We start from the raw sequence: 11,328 nt of genomic DNA, 5'->3' as shown, positions 1-11,328 counted from the left end.
ATTTTATCCTAATGGTAGAAATGGGTGTGATTATCTTACCTTTCAAAGCTGTTAGGGATAATGGAGGACTTATCAAGGCTGTGTGAAACACTAAACTATTTGTGAAAGAGGCCTGTGAGTGTGAGGTTGATTGTAGAGAGGGAAAATTCCCGACCTATCACAAGCTGACACATCATACTACCAAAGTCCACAAAATACAACCAATTACAAAGCGCCACGTACTGCTGCTAGGTTTTGCCATCGCTATTCAGAAACCAATAGAAGTTTGCCAAGTGTCATTGAAATAAAGGCATGAAACTGCATCAGCAGGTGTAAGCAATGACACAAGCAGCTCCGCACATGTAAGCGATGACACAGGCAGCCTCGCACGTGTAAGCAGTGACACAAGCACTCAGCACGTGTAAGCAATGACATAAGCGGACCAATCAAGCTGTGACAAGTGTCACCAATCAAACTCCGCCACGTGTCACTCACCTACCCCTAAACTCCTATAAATAGAAGCCTTCCTAAGACATTTAGGAGGACACAGGACGGAGACAGAAGGAAGAAGATATCTTGAGTTCGAAACCCGGAAGCTGCGGGATCAAACCTCAAAGCCTCCAAGAAATTCAAGAACTTCAACCTCGAATACAAACAACATTCGAAGCAAAATCATCCAAACTACTTGTCCAGATCTCAAAGTTCACTGGAATCAAGCTCAAAAGCCTCCAGAAACCTCAACAAACCATAAATCAACGAAGCTCTACGGAATCAAGCCTCTAAAGCAGAAGAACTTCCATCACAAATAACCAAACACGAAGAACACGAAGAACACACGAAGAACACGAAGAACAAAGAATTTCTAACAAGCTCGCTAGCCGAGAGATTCATTGTAATTCCGTTTCAAAAAGATCTTCGATCCATTCCTCGACCAAATTGAAGAATATCTTATGTTCAAATCAAAATCACATTACCACGATTCCAATCAAAAATCTTTCAAGGAGATCGAATCGAGAGGATCACTCTTTTGTAATTACGAGAGAATTGTACCACACATTTATCAATACAAATTCGTATTTGTGAAACTATTTTACTTGTTTGATTTATTTCGAACTAAGAAATTTAGTCGTCTACAAATTCGCGCACGCCCGTGGGACCTCTCTGCCTCTCGTCTCATTCGCCTTCAAAGAAAAAAAATCTTCATCATCTCGCTACCAACTTGATGGCCTCACAGCAAGAACATTCAAGCTTCAACAATAGCTACTTCAATTAAACTTGGTACGGCTACCACCAACGGTTGCATTGGAGCAATCAATTGTAGCCAACCTAAAGCTCACAATAAGCTTCAATCTCAATCAACCAAGGAAGCCAAGGTCAGGACAATCATCTCCTTAGACCCTCTTAAAAGAAACAAGGTCATCAGCAAGGACATCTCCATCTTGGAACACCTTAAGTATGGGGGCAAATCCCCTTCTTCCTCCACAAGAAGTGGTCGCACGATTTCTCTCTCATCAAGGGAACCCAAAAGATGAGATTTCACGTGCTCACTTCAATTCACTTCCTTCTCCATCATACGTTTGTGGAAGTTGTGTCGATCCGCATGATGACTAACACCTCTACCATGGAAGAAAAGATGGCTGAAATGGAACAAAGGGTTGTCCTTCTCACAAAAGCACTTGAAGATAAGGACCTCCAAATTGCAACTTTAATGAACAAACTCGAAGTACAAGATCTTGGTGAATCAAGCCATGGTCATAAATTCGCATGCAAAGGATGATGAAGGGAAAGAAATTGAAAACACTCCCGACAAGAAAAATCCACCTCGATGGCCTCGATATCGTCCAACAAGCGCGGGACATGATAACGAACACCATACGAGCACAATATGGAGGTTCTTCCACACATTCTCTCATGTATTCAAAACCTTATACGAACGCATTGACAATATGAGAATGCCAAATGGGTATCAACCCCCCCAAGTTCTTGCAATTCGATGGCAAGGGAAACCACTAAGCAACACATTGCTCACTTTGTAGAAACACCGAGAACGCGAGGGGACTCAAGGAGAGGCCTCTTTGTAAAGCGGTTGTTCGTTATTTGAAAGGAAACGCCTTTGATTGGTATACGGACTTGGAACTGAGTCGATTGATAGTTGGGATCAGTTGGAAAGAGAGTTCCTTAACGGTTTTACGGCACGCGCACGCACGGTAAGCATGATGGAGCTTACCAATACTAAACGATGGAAAGATGAACCCGTTGTTGACTACATCGATCGGTGGCGTTCTTTGAGTTTAGATTGTAAGGATAGACTATACGAAATATATGCTTGTAGAAATGTGCATCCAAGGCATGCATTGGGGACTTCTGTACATCCTACGAGGGTAAAACCCCGAACATTCGAGAAGAATTGGCAACTCGTGCGCACGACATGGAATTGAGTATTTCTTGCCATGAAAATATGAAACCTCCCATGCACGAGGAAAGCGAGAAAGGAAGTAAAGATGAATGACGGGAATGCAAAAGGCAATCTCAAAGACCCGATAAAGCGGTAACACTGCCATAATTAAGGCTTCAAGGAGAGAAGCAAAGGCAAATGAAAAACAACTTGAAGGATGGCAAAAGAACGAAGTGCGTCGTCTGACCTTTAAAGAACGTGAGCAAAAAGCATATCCGTTCCCCGATGAAGATGTGCCAAACATCTTAGAACAACTATTGCAATTGGAGCTGGTTGAATTGCCAGAATGCAAGCGACCAGAAGACATAGGGAAAGTTGATGACCCTAACTACTGCAAATATCATCGCATCATTGGCCATCCAATTCAAAAATGCTTCGTCTTCAAAGAACAAATCATGAAGCTAGCCAAAGAAAACAAAATTGATCTAGACCTTGATGAAGTTGTTGGGTCAAACTATGTGACCGTTGCTTGTGATGTACCGCCAACTCTCAAGCAGGGGGCAAACACCAATAAGGCTTACAAATTGATTGACAATGATGGCGTAAGGATCGGCCCCATCAATGGGAAGTTCCTCAAACACTTCTCTGCTTGAAAATCGAGAATTGCTCCTCGGTAAGAGTTTAAACTACCCACTGCAGCACTACAAGGGTACATGATGTTTTCCCATTACCTTTGAAAGTGCACAAATAAGGAGAAATTAATCCCACTCTATGTCACCACTTGTGAGTGTGGCGTAGTGGTTGGATGTCCATGTCACCCTTGAGGCCAAGGTCTCGGGTTCGATTAGAGATGATACCCACTATTGCACAATTGGTACCCATGAAATGCCGTGGGGTGTAGGGCAAGGATTACACACGTGAGCCTTCCCTTTTTGTAAAAAAAAAAAGAAACAAAAAAAAAAGAAACAAAAAAAAAAAACAAAAAAAAAAAAAACAAAAAAAAAAAAAAAAACAAAAAAAAAACAAAAGAAAAAAAAACAAAGCAAAAGAAAAAAAACAAAACAAAAGAAAAAAAAATCATCAAAAACAAAGCAAAAGAAAAATTAAAAAAAAAATTAAAAAAAAAAATTTGGTTGAACTACGTAAATGACTTGATCCCTCTCCAGGGTACGTAGGCAGCTTAGTACTTTTCACTAAGTTCAGTCACATAAAAAGAAGAAGGATTGTCAGTCTAGCTTGAAGAGTTTGTCCAAAGGTCGTCAACATGCTTTCAAGAACCCTTTGATTGGCAAGGCGTCGCTTAAGATCAATCAATTGCTCACTATATGATGTTCAAAGATCATTGTGGTAGAAATTGATAGCTGCAAAGAATTGGTGTTACGTAGCTTTCCTTGAAATAATGATAACTTGATTCTCGGTTGTGGAGTAAAATAAAATCTTCAACCTCTGTTGCAAGGAATGGGTACGCATGACATTGCTCATCTTTTGTGGACATATTCCCATATCTTTGAAGTATGCTTTGCATCACTTATCTCCACAGGGGCATCTTTCTTGTACCTTGCAAGTCTAAGCTACATCATCTCTCTTCTAGGTTGTGCCACTTCACAACTCTGAAATTTGAACCACATCGTCTCCCTTCTGGGTGGTGTTGTTTCACATCAAGTCTCTAAAATATGGACAATGTCACATTCCTCCAACATCTGAAGTTGATGTTGCATCATCTCTCCTCTAAGGGCATGTTCGTGCAATGTCAAAATCATGGCGGCATTCTTCTCACATCTTCAAGGTTTTATTGGCATCTCTTTGCATCCTCAAAGTCTTGATGGGAGCTTCTTGAAACTTCAAGCTTCGTTACAAAAGCCAATATTAGTGCAACTTCGATGCGAATGAAGTGTTGACATAGCTTCATGGCAAAAATGGATGTCGGCACGGCTTCGGTGCAGATGAACTGTTGACGTGGCTTCATGGCAAAGATGAATGTTGGCATAGCTTCTGTGCAAATGAAGTGTTGACGTAGCTTCATGGCAAAGATGAATGTTGGCATAGCTTCTGTGCAAATGAAGTGTTGACGTAGCTTCATGGCAAAAATGAATGTTGGCATAGCTTCTTTGAATGAAATATTAACGTAGCTTTATGGCAAAAATGAACGTTGACATAGCTTATGTGCAAAATGAAGTGTTGACGTAGCTTCATGGCAAAGATGAATGTTGGCATAGCTTCTGTGCAAATGAAGTGTTGACGTAGCTTCATGGCAAAAATGAATGTTGGCATAGCTTCTGTGCAAATGAAGTGTTGACGTAGCTTCATGGCAAAAATGAATGTTGGCATAGCTTCTGTGCAAATGAAGTGTTGACGTAGTTTCATGGCAAAAATGAATGTTGATATGGCTTCTGTGCAAATGGAGTGTTGACACGACTGCATGACAAAAATGGATGTCGGCACGACTTCAATATAGATGAACTATTGGCCCAGCTTCGATGCAAATGAAGTGTTGACGTAGCTTCATGGCAAAGATGAATGTTGGCGTGGCTTCTGTGCAAATGAAGTGTTGACGTAGCTTTATGGGCGATAGCATTATTGTCTAGCTGAATATCCTCATGGAAACGTCGTTGCAAAGGCGAATATCACTAAAAGATTGTTGATGCAAGAAAAGAATGTAACAACATGAAGGCATACGCTCTTGCAACGTTGCTATCAATGAAATACAAAGTCACCAAATGAAGGCAAACACTTCTATGAGAACGTCAGCGTGAAGTTTGATATCAAAACCCAAAGATCAAGGAAACTGACCTGCAAAACAAAAACAAGCAACAACAAAAAAGCAAAGTCAGAAGAAAATCTCATTGCACGGCTAAACAAAGGATAAAAAAAAAAAAAAAATCTTAAAAATTTGGAGAAGAAAATGAAGGTAGTTCTTGCCCAATCTACCAATCCTTTAAAAAAACCAACATCATTCCCAAAAAAAAAAAAAAAAAAAAAAAAAAAAGAAGGATCTCTACACTTTTATTCAGAAGATTACACTTTGAATAAATGTATGTATGCCCGTATGGCTTTATATAGAAAAATTTCTGGGATAAACAGACAAAAAAAAGAGGAGGAGTCCAACAATGTTGCTTCTCTTCCAAATTTTCAAAGTTCTCTGACAAAGATGACCCAAAGAATCAACATTCAGCGGCCACCATAATGTCTTCATCACATCGTGGGCCGCCACGAAATTTGCATCTGTCGGGGGCACCACAAAATTAGACCGGAGAAAAAAAGAAAGCCATAAGTCCAACAAGACCGCGACTTTCTCGTCCAAGTTTGTGAAAATCCGGACCTTATTTCACAAATGCGACACCACGAAGTCTTCTACGGCCTTCGATTCGGCAAACACCGAAGGTTGCGGCCCGGATACCGACCACGCGCCACCACGCGCCGCCCTGAGTTCTCGGTGACCGCGGGTTTCTCATTCAAAACTGTGCAAATCTATGCACAATTTCACAAAACCGACCATATAGCAGTCTTCTACGGCCTTATAACTGCAATATGTGAAAATTTCAAGCCCAAACGATGATCCACGCGCCGCCAGAAGGTCCAGCAAGCTCAGCGTCAGTTGCACGCGCTCCCACGCGCCGCTAGATGATCACACGCGCTCCCACGCGCCACGCGTGACACGCGCCCGGGTTGCAGCGTCATCATACCCGACCCGGTTCAACCCAACGAAAACCCGACCCGGACGGGCCAGGACCCGGCGAAAAAAAAAAAAAAAAAAAAAAAAACTTTGACAAATTAAGACTTTGACTTTGACCAAAAAGTCAAAATTTTCAAAACGGACCTGTCCCACTCAATTTTTCGCGTACTTTCCAATTTTGGGGTCTGTTTCTTAAATCGAGGCTCGAAAATTGCACAACAGTCCAATTTCTAAAAAAATTGACTTTTGCACAAATTTTGACCAAAAGTCAAAATTTTTAAGATTGACCTGTCTTGCTCAATTTTTCGCGTACTTTCCAATTTTGGGGTCTATTTATTCATTTTAGAATCCAAAATTGCTCAAAATAGTGTGAGTCTACAACTATTGGCTTTGGTGTAAACTTTGACCGAAGATCAAGATATTCAAGCAAAACTTGTCCTATCAGGTTTTCGCAAAGATTTTGATTTTGAAATCCAGGTATTTGTTTTGGACTTAAAAACTACACCCGCTTCTCCAAAGTACTAGCGGTGTCCAAAATTTAAGCTCTCAAGATCAAAATTTGAGATCCATCCATTTGGTCTGGATTCCCTCAAAATTATCCCCCAGACTTGATCAAGGCTCCCCTTTCAAAAAACAGACGAACTCTCACAAGTATGTCTCAAAATTGAAATTACATTGGGTCACTACTTCAGCCAATTATTTCCGTCGGTGCCTACCATTCTCATCCACCGTTCCCATTCGGCGCCTACCATTCTCGTCCACCATTTCCACCGAGAAGTCTCATCCGCCATTCTTAAACCACCCAGCTACCATTCTTCATCTCTTCACTATAAATAGGAGGGCCGGATCTGTTAAATCCATCAAGAAAAAAAAAAAAACACATACACCGAGTCATGAAATGAAGATTTGCTTCTTTCAAATCTTCAAATCCTCCTTCTCACAGCCAGTTCTCACTATGGTCTCGTCATTCTCAATACCGAGCAACCAAGATCACTTCATGATCAGTTTGAAATCAACCCCTTCATGGTTCAGTAGCAACCCTTCTCACAACATCATCACTGTTTTAGGATTCAAACAAATTGTGTTTCCTCACATAATGACCACGTTTGTTCATAGAGTTATTCATAACAAGGTCGGCATCGTTGTTCCATGCTTTCTTGGATTTGGTTCACCAGGAAATCCAAGTCCAGCAGAGACACCCGTTCTTGAGACCAGAGCTTCCATAGTCTCTCTTCAACTGTTTGGTCTCCCAATAGAAGCGGTGGTTCGGAACAAACAGCAACTTGGCTGGTTTCTAAAACCAGGATCACAAGTTAGCTCCATCTTTCATTTGTTATGCTTTCCCAATAAAGTTGCATCAAGTGAAGATGGTAAGAAGTGTTGGGGTATCCTACAAATTGTCTCCCATCCAACACTTGTGATGACCTCCAAGGTACCAGCTCATCAGAAATTAGCCTTTGGTGTCGGTGAAGGGTCCCCAAAGCCTCATTCCATGTTTCCACCAGCATGGGGTCCAAAGGTCATCATTGCTGGTACCACAAAACACACTTTTTGGAATTACTCCAACTTAAGATCAGCTTGAAGAATTTCAGAAAATATACTTCTGAAATTACTTCAACTTAATGTCCGTCAGTATGGTCCAGTTACACAGGCACATTCAACGACTTGCTGACGGACCTCATTCAGCATGCAGCCAGTCCCACATCCGAAGGTGTACTTCCCAGAGGCATCTACGCCAGAGAGTCCCTAACATGTAGGGTCAGAGCCATGATGTCATATATCCCACCCATCCACTTGGCTTCATCACCATCTTTTTCACCATCAACAACAACAATCCCAAAATACTCTTCTGAAATTACCTCAACTTAACCTGAGTGATGCAATAACACATGCGCATTCAACCACACTCCCACATGTTCTCTCTGTGATCCGAAGTATACCCTTCAGCTATAACTTCACCAGAAGTCCTTAAAAATAAGAGGCTAGCTCCAAGAGCTCTGCATGCTGTATGCCAACATTCTCACCTCTTCTCCATCTTCAACACCCTGTGATCGCCACCAACCATCCAAAATACTCTTCCGAAATTACCTCAGCTTAACATCTACCGAAATGTTTCAATCTTGCAAGTACATCCAACTTCTTGCAAATAACTTTCAGCCCCACCAACCCACTCCAAGTATCATTGAATACTCTTCTGAAATTACTTTGACTTAACCTTTGCTCAAAAAGCTCGGTCACACGAGTATATTCAAATACGGGCAGACCCCTTCTCAGTCTCATCAAAACCTTTCATATGGGTGGGACTACTCTTCTGCAATTACTTCATCCTGCTAAAAGCTCCACCACCTTCAGCTATTTCACTAGAAGAGTCAAGTATAAAAAGGAATCCACTTTCTTTCAAGACTCATTCATTCACCACACTCTAAAAAAAAAAAAACTGTGTGCATGAACGAGTCTCGAGGGGGCATTTGTAGAGAGGGAAAATTCCCGACCTATCACAAGCTGACACATCATACTACCAAAGTCCACAAAATACAACCAATTACAAAGCGCCACGTACTGCTGCTAGGTTTTGCCATCGCTATTCAGAAACCAATAGAAGTTTGCCAAGTGTCATTGAAATAAAGGCATGAAACTGCATCAGCAGGTGTAAGCAATGACACAAGCAGCTCCGCACATGTAAGCGATGACACAGGCAGCCTCGCACGTGTAAGCAGTGACACAAGCACTCAGCACGTGTAAGCAATGACATAAGCGGACCAATCAAGCTGTGACAAGTGTCACCAATCAAACTCCGCCACGTGTCACTCACCTACCCCTAAACTCCTATAAATAGAAGCCTTCCTAAGACATTTAGGAGGACACAGAACAGAGAGAAGGAAGAAGATATCTTGAGTTCAGAAACCCAGAAGCTCTGCCAGGATCAAACCTCAAAGCCTCCAAGAAATTCAAGAACTTCAACCTCGAATACAAACAACATTCGAAGCAAAATCATCCAAACTACTTGTCCAGATCTCAAAGTTCACTGGAATCAAGCTCAAAAGCCTCCAGAAACCTCAACAAACCATAAATCAACGAAGCTCTACGGAATCAAGCCTCTAAAGCACCGAAGAACTTCCATCACAAACCTTCAAACACGAAGAACACGAAGAACACACGAAGAACACGAAGAACAAAGAATTTCTAACAAGCTCATAGCCAGAGATTCATTGTAATTCCGTTTCAAAGATCTTCGATCCATTCCTCAGCCAAATTGAAGAATATCTTATGTTCAAATCAAAATCACATTACCACAATTCCAATCAAAAATCTTTCAAGGAGATCGAATCAGAGGATCACTCTTTTGTAATTACAGAGAATTGTACCACACATTTATCAATACAAATTCGTATTTGTGAAACTATTTTACTTGTTTGATTTATTTCGAACTAAGAAATTTAGTCGTCTACATTGATATTGAGGTTAATGTACAGCTTATTTGAGTCCGCAGGCCACAAGAGAGAGTAGGTCCATTCATTTTCTATCTTATTTTCGATTAGGTATATATGCATGGTTGATGTGACCAGTGACGCTGGACTAAGATTAACGTTATTATAGTTTTGTTGAATAATTGAAAAGGGTAAAACAATTGATGGGAAGATCTAAGATTACCTAATAGAGATATCTAACATTAAGTGCTTGTTTGGATTGAGAGAGGAGGGAAGGAAATGTGAGTAAAGTAGAATAAAGTAAAATTAACTGAAAATATGCTAATTTTTGACCAACTCTACTCCCTCTCAATCTAAACAAACCATAAATCTTCGGCTTCCCTCAAAACTTGGTTGAAGCACTCTTAGGACTCTGGATGGTCAGATCAAAGGGTAGCTCAATTAATTGCATTTTTTGTTAATTGAGAAAATTAATGGTATATTTGTTTTGGCATAAATATCAATGAAACAATTTTAGAAGCTCTAGACTTTTATTTATTTATTTATACAATAACAGATGTAGACAATATCTTCTAATGCAAAGTATCTTTTAGCTTCATCTTAGAGCAAAATTTTGTCCACAAGTTGACAATGAGCTTCTAAACAATTGAGTGCACCCTTGGCATAGCCATATCTCACTACTAACCAAATCCCAAGCAAAGTTTTCACATGTTGGAATTAAAATCACACTGCTCTTTCTTTTAAATTTTATCATTAACCATAGTTGGAGTGAAGTAGCATTCTCCTTATATTACTGAGAGTCGAGATTAATCGAATAGAGATTAATCTTTTAAATTATAAATGCAAATATTAATTAAATAAAATTATTTAATACTAATTAAATCTAGATTAATTTGATACATTAAATACATATTTTGATGAATAATACTAACTGAACTAATATTAATTTCATATAGATAATTGAATATCATAGTTAAACCATAAATTTTAATAAAATGAAATAAAAATATATTATAATTAAAAAGATACTTTATTTTTTATATATGACGATGCATAGTTAAGTAAAGTTGTAATTTAATTTTTAATGTTATATCTTATTTTTAAGAGAGAGAGAGAGAGAGAGAGAGAGAGAGAGAGAGAGAGAGATGGATATTATTTGGTATATGGTTTTGTAGGATATCGGTTTACGAAAATTAAAGTCTCAAACTATTAAAGGAGATTAATCTATAATTGATAATTTAATACATTTGCAACAATTTTTTTTTACAGAATTTTTAGGGTTTCAATTAGTCTCATATTTTAGATGTCTTGATAGAAATGAAAAGGAAAAATGTGCCACATATTCTATAAAATATTCACAATATGATGCGATAATGGCTATGATTAATGAACTTCAACAAACTAATTAATGAATGTTTAAATTAATTTTTTTTATCAGTGACATATCAATTTGTAAGCCTATAGTAAAATTTGTAGTATCTTTAGCATCACTAGCCTTATCAAATTTATAGATTTTCTATTGAACCTCTTTCCTTCTCCCTCTACACGTTTCTTTCATTCTTTTTTCTGTATGGTTTTGTAGTTTTGTTTGTTTGCCCTTGATTCCCTTTTTCTTTTTTCTTTTAAAACTTTTTTTAAATTAGTGAATTGGATCGGTTTATAATTATATATATGAGAGGTTAAGAGCATGATAATGAGAAAATAAATTCAACTTATTAGAAAATAAATTATTTTTAAACTTCTGAGCATCGAAATCCAAAAGCTATAAAAGAAAATAAATTCAACTTATTCCTAATGGGTCTTGAATTTTAGCCATGATAATGAGAGCAATTTTTGTATAGTGGCCTCAGTCA

This window comes from Castanea sativa, chromosome 5 (assembly GCF_040712315.1).
Source record: "Castanea sativa cultivar Marrone di Chiusa Pesio chromosome 5, ASM4071231v1".
Classification (NCBI taxonomy): Eukaryota; Viridiplantae; Streptophyta; class Magnoliopsida; order Fagales; family Fagaceae; genus Castanea; species Castanea sativa.
This window is presented reverse-complemented; position numbering follows the sequence as displayed.